Here is a 16474-nt window from a genome sequence, read left to right on the forward strand (position 1 = left end):
CTGCTTGTTTTCAGTTTCTGTATGGTCAGGCCTTTTCATTAGACAACATCTCCTACAGGTTGTGGAACAGAAACATCTGCACAAAACAAAACAGGTGAGGCTTAGGTGAAGGCTGGGAGATGGCAGCTAAGAATGTCTGTGACTTCCCCAGCAGTAACCAATCTAAAAGGCCTCTATCACAGTATCTAAAAAAAAAAAGGTTTTTGCAATGTATCCAAAAATATGAGCACTCCTAGTCCATGAGGAAAAGAAGAAAAAGAAGGAGGGGTGAAATAACTACTAGACTATTACTTTCAAAAAGGATATTGGTTCAAGTCAGTGTTCAGATCCTGAATTCATACAACAAAGATAGTTTTTGTTTTTTTGGGAAAAATTAGTAACTAAGCACCCTATTAAAATAGAGGACTAATGTGCATTTATTATGGATATTGTCATTCTCCTAGAGAAATAGTTGCAGAAGTAGTGCAGGGAAAGTAGACAATAGTTTCTTCCTTTTAAAGCAACTTGCACTGTAGTTAGGATGTGACAAATTATACAAATTGGATATGTGAAGTGAACCCTTTCAGTGAGTTTAGAGTAAAGGCTAGGTAATGGCATATGAATTATTAGGGCTACTAGAAATCAGAGGAATCAGTTATCAGTGTAAATTATAATGGTGACCAAAAGTTTTATATTGTAGACTGGACATTATTGAAGCTTTCGTCTCCAGCAATGGGAGAAGAGAAGATAGGAAGGGGAAACAACATAAAGAGAATTACAAGGGTGGGAACAAGAATCATTTAGAGAATGACTAAAAGAGACAATAAGTCAATGCCAGGGAAAATGTTGATAGGGCAAGCCTGCTGTCAAATACAATATACTGATTGCACAAGCAGATGTTTAATTTGATTCTTTTCTAAAACGATCTCATTTTTTCTCAACAGATTAATGTTGCAGCTGGTTTATGACATCCAAGTGTCAAAATCTCAAACATAAAGTGTTTCCAATATTATTTCCATTATTAACAATAGAAGTCTGTGAATGGATAATGTTTTCATAATTTTCAGAATGGGATTTTGATGTATTACACTTAGCAAAATACATTTAACTTTTTATTATATTCTCCAGAAAAAAATTATAGATAGATTTATTAAACAGAGAGTTGGGAAGCACTTAGAAAATAATGTAATTCTCACAGAACAAGTCAAGTTAATCTCATGTTTAATGAGATTACTGGATAGGAAGAAAAGAAAAATAACACAGTGCATCTGGATCACATCAAAATAACTGATGGTGATATAACATCCTTTAGATGACTGTATCAGTCTTAGTTGTAAGCCAGAGAATCTAATTCTAGTTAATTAAAAAGTAAAAAAAAAAAAAAGACTAATGTAAAGTTTACTGTAAAGATGGTAGATTAAAAAGAAAAATACTTATGCAAAAGGCTAGGGCATAAATCACAATTATTGGGAGGGCTGAAGAAGTTCTGGTGCCATGTGTCCAGCCCAAAGCCAAACATTGAGCTAGTCTTCTGCAGAAATCCTTTGCACCTCAGCACCTGTGCCACTGCTTACATGATAGAGTTCTTCAAATTTTAGTTTGGAAATACAATAACATCTAATGGTTAAAAAAGTGATCTTTGAGATAACAGTTTTCAGGCTTTAAATCTCCTTGATAGTTATGCAACCTTGGTCAAACTTTTATAAATAAATTAAGTTGTTTAACATAGTACCTACCACTGAATAAACAACTAGAATATGCTAATACTAGCGGCATAATTGTTAATTTACTTACTTTTGAACAGCAGAGGGACATGGCTGTGGAAAAATGACCTCAGTCAATATTAAGCACAATTACAGTCTACAGAGAAGAAAGAATAAAACCATTATGCACCACACTGATTAGGTAATTTATATAGCACTGTGCCTATTTCTGGTTGTTATATTTTAGGAGAAATTTTTGAAATCTGTATATTTAATATTTGATATTTAAAGAAATGTCATTGTAGAGATAGAATAATACTAAATCTGTCCAGTCCCAAATGTGAGACTGAACTAATGAATTGGAATTACAGTGAGATAGATTTCAGATCAATATTTTTAAAACCTCCCAGTAATATGGATATAGGGTGTTCTTTCATGTTCAGAAAGGAATGGAGTGATTTCTTTGAAGTAATAAGAACCATAGTCATCATAAAGCAAAAGATAAATGAGCATTTTCAGAGCTATTAATAAAGTTCCTACATTTTACGGGAATTTAAAGGCCCTTGGGAACTAATCCCATGCTGAAAGAATTGATGTAAGAATATTTGCCTACCATGATAAGCATGTAATTCAAGTTAACTTTGAAGAGAATGAGAAGATCAGTGCAGCAAATTGCCAATAACCCACAGAGTCTACTTATATTAAAAGTTCTATTCTATGATGTATTGAATATCCTTCTCTTACTTAGAAATTTCTATTACTGCTGCAGGAAATATAAGGAAAAAATAAGGTTATCCTAAAAACCTTGTTGTATAGGTGGCCTCTTTTGGAGATTTTGTGCTAATAGGAATGAAAGACAATTTTATGAATATTTTATGTATAGAAAAAGATCAACAGTGAATCTTTCAGCTGCCTCACAAAAACAGAAAATAATGTCAGCAATTGAGTGAAAATAATTGTGGCTTTTAAAGTTTGGAACAGTTTATGAAAGTTGATATTCATACTAAATTTTACTATTCTCAAATCACAGCATAATGGTATACCTTAAGGAATATAAAATGACCTAATAAAGGAACTTTTACTTTTTTTTAGTGAATGTCTAAAATAAGACAAATTCTTTCTCTCGTGTGAAAGTAATTCTGATTTTAAAGAGCTGCTTTAAAGATTATTTTTCCTAATCAAAAAGCCAAGGCAAGCAATGGGTTGTACAAAATTAGCATTCTATTGATTTTCAAACTATTTCCTTTTCACATGAAAAAAAACATACATGAAATTGTTTTGGCATAGATGGAGCCTGCTTTTTCTCTAGGTTTTTATATAAAAGGATGTACTTAAATCAGTGACTATTTGGTTAAATTACAGAAAAAATATGAAGATTCATCTACTAATCTACTAATCCAGGAGAGATGACTATTATCCAAAAGAGAAGCAAAGATTGCACAAGGTTGAAGAATAATGAAGTACTGCAATATAGAGAAAAAGAGCTGATGATGTATGGGGTTTGAGTATTGAAGTGTCCATTCAAATACTGTTTGACCTTGGACAATTTCCCTACGTTTTCTACAACATTATTTTCTTCTCCTGAAAAAATGGAGATAAAGTCTTCTTCTATCCTATCCTATCTTATCCTCTCCTCTCCTCCCCTATCCTATTTATCACCATAAAGATGTTGGTACACTGTGAATCACCAGATATGAATAAGAACTTTTATTTTTAGTAGTAGCAGTAGTAGCATTACCTCTGCTACCACTGCTACCTAAATGAAGACTCAGAGGCACATACTAGTTTAGTGAAGCAATTTTCTGAAACTGCTTTCTATGTTAGGAACACAAATGTCCAGAAATTCAGACAAACAGTTTAAAATGAGAAGAGTCATTTATTTAACTTGCCAAAGTTATATTTATACCTAGCATTAACTTTATTTGATCTCATATGTTCTGACCAATAATGATACATGGAAAACATAAAAATAAAGTAATTTATTGATTTTTTTTTACATGTGATGATTCCTTGTATGCATTATTTTCAGCTCCTCCACAGCCTAAAAGAATGGAATTGCTATCTATTACAGATTCAGAGTATTTGTGAACTGCCCAAGACGGTATATGAAATAAGGGGCAGAACTGAATATTATTTCAGGCCTATATCACTTCAGAATTTGACCTTTACTTTGTCTTATACCAAGTTCGTTTCAAGATGCTGTATCATATCTCTGTTTCTAGCATATGGCTTTCCTTTTCAAACCTGTATTATAATCAGCATGGAAAAGACAGGCTTCTTCTCTTATACTCCATGCCTTCCTTCTCTGAAGACACCCTCAGTCATATTTAGACCCAACTCTTTTCCCAAATGTTCATAAGCAAAGAGAAATGCAATTTGATAACTAATTCTTATTCTGGGGCATCATCTATAGCCCCAAAGTCTAGAATACTAAATGCATTGGTTCTAAAAGTAGGATGCTAGCCACTAAAATTATTTATTGATATGTCTGTCAAGATTTAAGAAACATAATTTGAAAGAGTGAAGAGGGGAGATAATCATAGGAAGCAACCAGGAAAAGAAGAAAAAGATATAAAGAGAACATAAACATGCCACCTAAAAAAAAAAGAAATATTAAAGTGTAGGAGAAAAAGAGATGAGGAAGAGAAAATAAAGAAAAGTATATAGTGCATGACATTCAATAAATGGCACTATAGATAGCCTACTCTCTGTTGGCATGCAACAGGGGTAATCTGCAAGGATAATTGCTTCATTGTATATTTTATTACATTCACTGATCAAATAAGTAAGTTTTTTTTTAACTGACAATCATTATTGCTATCAAATAAAAATTCAAATTGGTTTTGTACTTGTGCTACAAGCTATATCTACTAATATACATATGTATATACATATGAAATAGATGTTAACTATTTTACTATCATGGGATCAATGGATTTTTAAAGTATTGATAATCACTTTTCATTTCACAATCAAAAATTGTCAATTACTTGCAAAATTCAGATACATGAACAAGGAAACTTATTTTGTTTTAAAAGTGTGGACCTGTGTTTCAGAATAATCAAATATCAGTGAGGCAAAGTTAAATCAGTTTTTCTTTCAATCATCACATAAGTTGCAAAGACAAGCCCAAAGTATCACCTTTTTCTATATTTGGTGTCAGCAAGATGCTCCAATTGACTGAATATATTCTGTTAGCAACAAATGTTGTTGGCAAGAGATTTATCCAACAACCTCCGCATTCTTCACCCAGCCATCTGTCTTTCTTCCTCCTTAGTCACTAGAACTTTTTTTTATATTTTGCAACACCCATATCCAGCTAACCTAATGACAGATTCTCATTGACTTCAGAGAACACTCAGCATTTGGACTCGTACCCAGAGAGTGCTAAGAAAGATGTGAAAATGATTCAGAGAACTATGTAAATGTTATAGTGTCACCACTGGGAGTAGACACAGGTGCCTTCATTCCTCTGCACTGTAGATTCCAGTGAACTGAGGCCAAACATTCTAGTATTAAAACACATTACAAAATAAATTATGATTAAGAGTGGATTAGAAGTACAACCTGATTATCAATGATGCGTTCTGGTAGGTATGTTTTCACATATCATCCATTTAATTTGACAGCAGATGCATATTGCAAGTCAATTCTGCCCTTGTAAATTTGTCTGTCACTAAAACTCTCACTGGCCTATAGGTCCATGATTTAATTACAACTAACACATTGGCCTTCATTCACACCTAACAGCTTTTACTGCTCTTTCGAACATCTTCATTGTGGAAACATACCACTAATTTGAATATTTTCAGCAATTATGACACAGGCCATGCAACATCAATAATGATTTCTCATATGGGTTTATAATTACTTTATGTTCACTCAGTCTCCAGTAAGTCACTGAAAACCATCTATATTGTTTCAGTGTCCTCAGGTTCAGATGTATTCTCGGCTCTCAAGCAATTTTTACCACCTTGAATAAAAGATATATATTTGAAACTTCTTAAGAGCAGAGATCATGTCCTCTTTGGCAATAGAAGTTGCTGTGTATACATTATCTATTTCTCAATAGTTTATTCAGAATCTCAGATGCAATCTCTGTGGTGACAGTGAAAAGCATAAGCAGATCATGAGAATGATGACATCTGGAACTATCTTCTTTCCAGATTATCATGCTCTTGATTATCCATAATGAGTATCAGAAGTCACTTGAGGATAGAGACCACTTCTATTCATCTTTATTTCTCTCTAGGATCTAACACAATGCTTGGCACATAGAAAAAAATATTCAGGAAACATACTTTAACTATGAAGTAAAGACAATTGCATCAATTAAGCCTCTAAATGACTGTCCTTCAAACATTTATAGTCTACAGGAAATCAGTTTTTTGATTCTGTCATATTTCTATTTGCATTACATTACTCTACATGACCAAACATTCCCTTTTTTATTTTTCAGCTAAAGCATTTGATCAAAAGATCTACAATTACAAACAGATATTTATCATCCTGACAAAAGAACATTACTATTCCATTCAGGCAGCAACCTTTGTATCTGAGAGTTACAGTGGAGTTCTGCAGAGTTACAATGGAGTTCTGCAGAAATCATCCACATCAGTTCCAGTTAAAGCATTTGTGGATTTATTGGAAATACTTTCAAACTGGCTCCATTGGTATATGGAATAGTGATAATTGTTGGACAAAGCATTTATGGTTTTCTGCAGTCTCAACTACTTTAAAGAACTTAGTAATCATCCAAAGTTACTCCTTATGAATGATTGCAGCTTTCTTTTAGGCATTCAATGCAAGCCTCATTGATTCTCTTCATGATTTATTAAGCCAGGGTACTTTTGTGGTTAAGTGACAGAATTTAGATTTCACTGTAATATCGTTAGTAATGGTTTTTAAAAAGCTTTATGGAAGAATTTGAAGATGTATATTGCCTAAATTAAGTATATACTTACGCAAACAAATGTGACTTGTTTTCAAACAATTTCAAAATGATTCCTAGCTGATGCTTGCAACAGAGATAGAAATGTTTGACTTTAGTGTATGATTAAAGTATTTATGCAATCACAGTGGTTATATGTTGTGTGTTATCTTCCCAGGACTTGGTCAATAATGGCTGAGATCTGGCAAGCAGGTGAGATAGAACATTCAGAAAAGACCCAGAGAGATGAACAATCATTGTCAGAGAGGAATATCGCTTAAGGAATTTGCTAACTGACCTCAGAGGGAATCTGAGAGCCAGTAGCATAGTCTTTACAGGAGAGAACAAGCACAAGAAAGGAAATCTATCCCTGGGTGGATGGAAGACATGGCATGACAATCCTTTGTTTCAGTAGATCTCAAATCTTACAAAGAAAAGAAATATGGCCAATTGTATGCAGATACAACAGGGTTGCCATAATTACAAATGCCTTAAGCAAGCTCCTACTCGTAGTCAGTGAAAAGCCCTTTCAGTGGACATGCTCTAGAAAGTCAAACTAGAATCAGAATCCTGGCTGACTTCATCCTAAAGAAAAGAAGTAGCAGCCTACAGATTTTTTTAACCTACTCAAAGGTTTCAGATTCCCTGGAAGGGTCAATTTACATAAGGCACCTAAATGTCTCCAGTTTCAAAGGTCTGTCAGAGGCTTGCAGGTGCAGAGAGCCTGGCATACCCCTGCATTCATTGCATTTACAGACCCTTCCCTTCTCATATACTCCATGAAAGTTGTGGAAACATAAAAACATTTAAGATAAAGGAAAAGCAGATTAAAAGGCTTTCGAGGCTGTCTAGAACATTTTGTGTGACAGTGGTTAAAAGGATTTTACCTTTAATCTGTGGAGAGTTTTGCTTTTTGTAGGACAAATGCAACAGAATCAGGAATTTTACGGCCTTTCCAAAAAGGTAAAGTGTTGAATGGAGTGAGATTTATACCTGGCATAGAAGAATGATGGAAGAATTGACTTCCACTGTGCTTAAATTATAAAGGGATTTAGCTCACTACCTGGAAGGAAGAAGGTAAGAAAGAGACAGAGTGACAGAGAGAAAGACTTGTATTTTCTGCCCTTTTAAATATGTATCAGTCTTTAATATCTGGCTTGCTATGCCACTATGTACCACACTTTCATTTACTGCCACATTTTTTTCTTTTAAATAACTTTCCTACGTAAGGAAAAATAAGAGAAAATAGAAAATAATGCTATGGAAAAAATCAATTGCTGTATTAGTGAAATTATCCCCCCTTTACTCTTCATCCTTCCCCAACTTCCTTAATAATCCAAACGTGAAAAATCAATCCAAAACTGCATATCTGCACATTGGTCCTTTGCCCCTCAGGTACGAAGGAATCAGCATGTGTTATGAGCACATAATGCAGAAATAAGATTTCTGAATGAGATCATTGCCTGTGGAGCAAGTTGCTACATGATACCTGGCAGAAACACAGACTTGGGCACAACAAAAAGTTTCAGCAGATGACCACTTTATTTCTTATAGGCACAAAGGGTTGAAAAGAGCAGAGGAAAAGATCCCATTATGCCCTGTCTCCTGCGGAGGTCAAACTGCTCGGGTCAGGGTCAGTAGATGGTAGCTCTGCACACTCCACTTTGCCTCAGAGAAGGGAGACCGATCTATGCTGGTTGAGTCTGATATTTATCCACCCTTGGGGAAAGGGGCCATGCCTCAGGATTCCTGTCTTGGCAGCACCTGGGTCTTCTTGTCTTGGTTTCTGGGTTCAATGTTCGGCCAGGACTTTTCTTTAGATTTAACACCTTTCCCAGATTGTGGAATGGAAACACACTGAACATAGATTCACAAGAGGAGGCGGAGGGTAGGCGAGGGCTGGGAAATGGCCACTGCAAGTATGTCTGTGACTTCTCCAGCACCGTCTCTACGAGAAGATTAATGAAACGGGGACTGCTAAAAAGAGCATTATTTTATGCACAATAGATTTATGGAGGCCTAACAATAAATTTTAATTGGGCTTTTCAAAATACATTTCACAAATACCGTTCATTTTGACGGGCTGTTTCTTTGAGGAGCAAATCAATAATGTTTCACAACTCAAAATATCTAAAACGAATAAATGAACAGATTAAATCTGTATTGATCATCAAATATAGGCCATGAAATACCTACATGTAGAATTGGTAGAAGTAGAATCAAAGACAGTGAACTCCTGAGATTTCAGGGAATTCCTGAAATTTTTGTGAATTCACAGACATTTTAAAAGCTAATTCATTTGCTTGCCATTCTTGCCAGCTAACATGAATTTTCTCTTTCCTCTGCAATCACAAAAATGCAAATATGGTGGATTCATTTGGATGCAAAAAGATGAATCTAGGTCATTAAATAATTTATGCTGTTAGGGCAGATTTACACCTTTCTGAACTCTGTAGGAAGAAGCTCAATTACTCGCTTAGGTTTTTGACTTTTGTGGATGACCCTTGAGCCATTGTCTCAAACTTTCTGGGCCTATTTCATCATCTGCAAAAACAGAAACAACAAACTTATTTTATTATTCTCTGAACGTTTCAGTGAATACCAAAAGAGCATATGCTACATATCTCGAATATGTTAAAATTTCAGTAAAAGTATAAGGTATAGAGATGAATCATCACTTTCAGAATCACTTATTTTGCCAACTCTGAGGCCACCTGGATCTTTTTTGGAAATATAATGAGAGCATTGTGAGGGCATCGATTGTCCCTGTCAGCCTGGAAAAGCATTTTGATTAGGATAGTGAGAATGCAATCTTTATTCGTGCAACAAATATTTATTGAACACCTTCTATTTATGAATCAGACATTGCATTAAGCACTGTATCCAATGGTGAATGAAATGGACATAATCATTATTCTAAGGAAGGCCACAGTCCAATGATGAGGCAAAATTCTATTTCATTGTGTTTTTCTTTTAGAAAACAATCTACTTTTATTAAGGAATAACAGTAAATAAATTCTTGCAAAGTTCATTCGTGTGAATAACCAGTCAACATTAGGTCAAGGCCCAATTCTTCCTTGAACAGCAGGGTTTTGGGGATTGTAATTTACGATTTAAGTAACAGCCACAGCCTTTGTTTATCACATGATCTTTTGTCTAGACCCGGTTATAACTTCAGCTCATAAGTCATTTTATTTTTGCTGCAGAAGACAACGGTTGATTAGCTAAAGCCTTGCATTCTCTGATTCTTTATTCTGAATGTAATTCTCAAGGTCTCAGTGGCTTAACTTCTAAATTGAGCAGCAGGCCTAAGAGCAACTTCCAAGGCTAAACATTCTGCATAAAGCATTGGGGTAAGTCGCCATGCTACCAGATCATTGAAGAGTTCCATGATGTGGCAGGTCATGGTCATTTATACCTGAAAATATGCCAGAGGTACAAGTCACCCCACAGAGTTTTGAGAAAGTACCAAACTGTCTCTAGAAGGAAACTGACCATCAACAAACTATCTGACAAGAATTTCATATAAATGATCTCACTGTAAGAAATGTTTTCTTATGAAAAATGATTACATATTTAATTTAGGCCATGAACATCTATAAAACCAAAAGGAATTGAAATCTTTGCTTTGAGATAGGTCTTGGAAACTTGGTTAGTAGGAGAATGAAAGAGTAGGAGAAACTATAATGCAAAACTTAAATCTATATAAAATATTTAATCTTTCTCTCTGCTTTCTTTGAACCTAGATTTGGACAAAATTCCTTAGCTATCTTATTTCCATAGTCTACCAAGAGATAGAATTAAGGGAGGAGGTGCCATTGGGGCTGATTACAGCACAATAAAATCATTGAACTAGAAGAGATTCATCAATATCAACTGAGTAATGGCCCACCCAAGTTAGTGAAAGTCAGTGCAGTGCTGACATAGTACATTTTAAACTTAAGAATTAGACCTTTGAATTGTGTGGTTAAGAAAATTAATGCTACATTTGCCTCAGTAAAACGTCATTTCACCAGAAAGTTAAAAAAAAAAAAAGGAAGGTCTGTTTAGATCTGTTCTTGGGATTAACAAAAGGCTAAGCAGAAAACTTATACCAGGAATTTGCTCATTTCTTGCTTTATTAAATGCACAGAGGACTGGCTCTTTCATGATTTTAGTTCTTGTTTTGTTTCATGTTTCTCTATCTGTGAAGAGCCATTGAAGAACACACTTCCTATTAAATACAAAAGATATTCGGAGGTATTTTATACCAGGCCTTGTGAAAAACGTGGTAGATACTTTTAAAATAAAAATTAGATGTGAGATAACATACAGTGGTGATTAAGCAGGCGACTGATTCTGGGTTCTTGTAGCCCCAGAATTTATGTGTGCAATAGTGGGCAATATTTCAGTTTCTTTATCTATGATATTAAAGATAACCCTGTTTCCTACCTCATGATATTGTTATGAGGATTAAGTAAATTAGCATTTAGAAAACTCTTAGAATGTATTTGGTATTTATGTGTTAAATAAACAGATACATGGAGACAAATGCTTTTCTTACATGACCTATAAAAGGATTTTGAAGACAACTGAAAACAAAAAATAAAAGGCTTTAAAATATTTTGAAAATGAATAGTGTCATTAGAATAATTAAATGGCCCCTCACAAGTTCACTACTTAGAATATGCTGATTTGAATGTATAAGGAGAGGCATTCTTTGTTAACGCTGTTTTACTCCTCTGACTCTCACAATATATGATGGCCTAGACCTATCTGCTAGTCTTATCAAAGCTTTTGCTTTTGTTGTTTAACTTCTTCTGAAATAGGATGAGAGCTTTGAAATCAAATGACAAAAGTGTATTAGACGCAATAAAGGATTTTTCTTTCTTCCAACTAGCAAAATGTCATTAGCTTTGTCACTAAAATAAAAAAATGAAAAAAGATAAAGTGCAGCTCTTAGAAGTCAAGACTAGAATTTGTGATAAATAAATAGAAACACTGAAAAACGGAATTATTTAGCTGCTATGTGTGTGCCTGTGTTTAATATTCTGTAGAAGGCTTTTGTAGAAGGCTTTTCTTTTAAAAACGTGTTAACCTATATATAATAATTCATAAGGATTAAAAAATGCATACTTTGGAAATTTTGGTGTTAAACCCAAAGAATCAAATTTTGCTTCCTGACCTCTGATATTCAAGTGTGAGGAACTGGCCAATTTAAATTATTCTATGTTTTCATTTCTTAGTGAGTATATATGCAAGGCCAGAGAAGCAGCAAGAAAAAATGGAAATTTATTAAAATAATTGGATCAGGGTATGCTTGTGTTTTGTGTGATTTCACAACACTACGTAATTTGTTAAGTTTACTTTGCTTTATTTTTATTTTACATGTTAACCTGTGGTTAAGCAGGTTAACTACATGTTAACCTGTCAGGCTTAACTGAAGATTTTAAAATGTAGAAATGACATATGCACTTTATCCTAGAAAAGTGTATATACATGAAGACCTAAAGAAAGAAAAGACACAGCAACCAAGAAGATGAAATCTGTAAGCAGATTCAATAATTGTTCATTTTATGACATATCCACATCCCCACCCTACAAATAAATATCTCCTAATGATGAACCCAAGCTAACAAGCCTGACAGCATATCCTGTCACTTTCACCCCTTACTCATTCCACCCGGGTCATTTCGACTTCATGGGTGTTTTTAGAGTTCACCAAAAGTCCTGCTCCATCCCACTCAGGGCTGCACACGATTCCTTTGACTTGTAATGCAAATCGTCCTTCCCCAACCATCTGTACCACACTCTCCCTCCCTCAGGTCTCCTTTATTCTCATTATTTATCTCCATGATACTCATCACACTTATAACAGATTCATTTGTTTTCTTATTTGTTATTGTTTAGTGTCCATCTTCAACTACTAATGAGACCAGAGACTGCTTTGCTCACAACTGCTGACTTCCCACACCTAGAAGAGTACATCATAAAGGCACTCAATAAACATCTGTTTGCAAAAATGAATGAATGAATGAGGATATGTATTTTATTGCATCTGATGGACTCGTTAATCATAAGGAGACACTTAATGTCTGCAATAAATGGTGCAATGACATTTTATACAAATGTTGAAGATTGAATCAGACCACTCTCTTCCATAGCTTAAGCTTTGAAGAGGTTGTCTCCCGAAGGCAACCCTTTTTAAAGCTTTGTGCTTCCTGGAATTCCTGAATTCTGTGCTTTATCTAACAAATATATCAATTAGGAATTTTGGTGAGTGGCTGCAAGAGTCACAGCTCAAACTGGCTTAAGCAAATGGGGGGGCTTTATTAGCTTATATAAATGGAAAAGAAAAAAAAACAGAGATAGTTTTTAAATAATTACAACAGAGACACAAACAATGTGGTTAAGAAATAGCCTCATACTCTCCAAATCTCAGCTCTTTTTTTCATTCTGTCCTGAGTCAAGTTCTACCCTCATGTTGGCAAGATGGCTGTCAATAGCTCTATGTGTAAACGCACGTAGCTCAAAATCTGGTAGAAAAAAAGAGCACTCTTTTCTTAGTCCCTCCAGAAAACGCTTCAGAAATTGCTTTGAGTGGACTGATTTGGATTGCATGTCCCCTCTGAAACAGTCTCAGTGTTTGCATAAGGGGCAATGCTCACCTAGACCAGACCTTTCCAACAACACAAACTGGGTCTCTCTTCAGTTCTAGTCAAGCTGCACTGTCTCAGAATGAGCAAGGACTGGATTTTTTTTAATAAAACTTTTAATTTTGGAACAGTCAAATATTTACAGAAAAATTGTTGTTAGTACAGATAGTTCCCACATTACTCTGCATACAGTTTCCCCTATCATCATGTCTTAGATTATTCTGATATATCTGGTACACTAATGAACTGATATTGATACATTATTATTAACCAAAGTCCATACTTTATGCAGATTTCCTTTGTTTTTACTAACTTTTTCTGTTCCAGGATCCCATCCAGATTCCACATTTCATTTAATAGTTGTGTTTCTTTAGACTACTTGTGGCTGCAGCAGCTTCTCAGACTTTCCTTTTTTTTTGATGACTGTGGTAGTTAGGTTCAGGTGTCAACTTGGCCAGGTGACGGTGCCTAGTTCTATTACTGTGGACATGAGCCACTGGCATGTGATGCTCCTCTGTTGCTGATTACATCTGCTGTTGGCTAGGAGGTGTGCCTGCTGCAATGAAGGATGTTTGATTTAATTGCCAGGATGCTTAAATGAGAGAGCTCAACATAGCACAGCCCAAGCAGCTCAGCATACCTCATCTTAGCACTCGCAGCTCAGCCCAGGCCTTTGGAGATGCAGAAAGGAATCACCCTGGGGAAAGCTATTGGAACCCAAAGGCCTGGAGAGAAGGCCAGTAGAGATCACCCTGTATCTTCCCACATAAGAAAGAACCTCGGTTGGAAGTTAGCTGCCTTTCCTCTGAAGAACTATATGTTTTTAACGAAATAAATCCCCTTTTAATTAAAGTCAATCCATCTCTGGTGTGTTGCATTCTGGCAGCTTTGGCAGACTAAAACAATGACCCTGACAGTTTTGTAGAGTACTGGTAAGGTAATTAGGAAATATCCTTCAATTGGGATTTGTCTGATGTTTTTCCCATGATTTGACTGGATTTATTGGTTATCGGAAAGAGGTAAAGCATCATCTTCATCACATCATACCAAGAATCCATATTATCAACATAATTTATTAGTGCTGATGTTGACCTTGATCACCTAACTGAGGTAGTGATCAGGTTTCTCCACTATAAATGTTGCTTTTTTCTCCTTTTTCTTACCTTACTTTTTGGAAGAAAGTCACTGTGGTAGTTAGATTCAGTTGTCAACTTGGCCAGGTGAAGGCACCTAGTTCCGTTGCTGTGGACATGAACCATGGTAGGTGAATCTCATCTGCTGCTAATTACATCTGCAGTTGGCTAGGAGGTGTGTCTGCTGCAATGAGTGACGTTTGACTTAATTGGCTTGTGCTTAAATGAGAGTACACAATGTAGCACAGTTTAAGCAGCTCGGCATTCCTCATCTCAGCACTAGCAGCTCTGCCCAGGCCTTTGGAGATGCAGAAAGAAGTCACCCCGGGGAAAGTTGTTGGAACCCAGGGGCCTGGAGAGAAGACCAACAGAGACCATCTTGTGCCTTCCACGTCAGAAAGAACCTCAGTGGAAAGTTAGCTGCCTTTCCTCTGAAGAACCAACAAAATAAATCCCCTTTTATTAAAAGCCAATCTGTCTCTGGTGTGTTGAATTCCAGCAGCTAGCAAACGAGAACAGTCACCATGTACAATTTACACTTAAAGGATGTGGAATTATGCTCTACCTCCCTGAAGGCATGTATATGCATAAATTATTTGGAATTCTTTTGCATGGGAAATTTGTCTATTATTCCCATTTATTTATTTGATCAATTATTTATCCATATCTGTATGGTCTCATGGATATTTATTTTGTAGTTTGGATTATAACCTAATACCATATTATGTATTTTATTGCTCAAATTGTTCCAACTTTGCCCTTTAGGAGATCTTTCAGTTACTTGCATGTCCTTTTGACATAACCCCACCATTTGGGGGATTTTTTTTTTTTTTTAGTTCTTTCTTACTTCATAGCACTAGAAAATGCTTGAGAAGTGAATTTGTGAGGAATATCTGGGAATGACTCACCAAAAAATGATGAATAGATCTCTGTGAAAAACAACTGAGACTAGACACATGTATCAAATCATTTATATGCATTAGACAAAGGAAATCTCTGTAAACTGAGCTTAGATACTGTTATATGATGTATAAGGTTCTGTTTTGTTTTTAACAGAAATTTCTGACTTTGATTTCAATCTTACATATGTCATTGACAGTTATACAAAAAATATTTTGTATTTTGAAATGCCTGTTCATAAATATTGAAGTTGATATTCCAACTCAAATGGTAAGGTTCATTTTAATTGTATTTTTTTCTGCTTACATATTCATTTCCGTATTTAAATCAGAAGATGCTTAATAGAAGATTCCTTGTCTGAGTGTGCTAGTTTGAAAAGATGTATGTATCCTAGAAAAGCCATGTTTTAATCCTAATACCATTTTGTAAAGGCAGCCATTTCTTCTAATCCCTATTCAGTACTGTATATTTGAAACTGTTATCAGATCATCTCCCTAGTGATGTAACTCAATCAAGAGTGGTTGTTAAGTTGGATCCGGGTGGGTCTTGATTAGTTTACTGGAATCCTATAAAAGAGAATGACAAGAGATTTCTGAGAGAGCAGAGAATAACATAGCCACAAAAAGCAAAGAGTCCACTAGCTAGTGACTTTTGGAGATGAAGAAGAAAAATGCCTGCCAGGGAGCTTCATGAAACAGGAAGCCAGGTGAGAAAGCTAGTAGATGACTCTGTGTTTATCATGTGCCTTTCCAGATGACAGAGAAACCCTGACTGTGTTCTCTGTGTGCCTTTCCACTTGAGAGAGAAACCCTGAACTTCATCAGCCTTTATGAATCAAGGTATCTTTTCCTGGATGCCTTAGATTGGACATTTCTATAGACTTGCTTTAATTGGGACATTTTCTTGGCCTTAGAACTGTAAACCAGCAACTTATTAAATTCCCATTTTTAAAAACCTTTCTTTTCTGGTATATTGCATTCCAGCAGCTAGCAAACTAGAACACTGAGTTAGACAAAATACTCTTCCTTCTTCATCTTCATCTTTTTTTCATATAATTCCAAGCTATCTTCCTTAGAAAATATTGTCTTCCATGCATGATTCAAAAATCATAGGTTGTCAGGGTTTGATAATAGACCACTCATTTTCTAGCAACAATCTTTATAAAATAGTTTCAAACCTGTGTCCAATTGTGCA

The 16474-nt window shown here is 35.3% G+C and overlaps 1 long non-coding RNA gene across 1 annotated transcript in view; it reads left to right on the top strand.

Annotated features, from left to right (window-relative positions):
* Positions 1-12612, top strand: part of LOC143676298 (uncharacterized) — a 156138-nt gene extending 143526 nt beyond the window's left edge. The window contains exons 3-5 of the long non-coding RNA XR_013171981.1: positions 9885-9965; positions 12077-12139; positions 12502-12612. This is a non-coding gene — a long non-coding RNA (uncharacterized LOC143676298). The remainder of the gene's footprint in view (positions 1-9884; positions 9966-12076; positions 12140-12501) is intronic.
* Positions 12613-16474: the final 3862 nt, after the last annotated feature.

The sequence above is a fragment of the Tamandua tetradactyla genome, chromosome 3, assembly GCF_023851605.1.
Source record: "Tamandua tetradactyla isolate mTamTet1 chromosome 3, mTamTet1.pri, whole genome shotgun sequence".
Taxonomy (NCBI): Eukaryota; Metazoa; Chordata; class Mammalia; order Pilosa; family Myrmecophagidae; genus Tamandua; species Tamandua tetradactyla.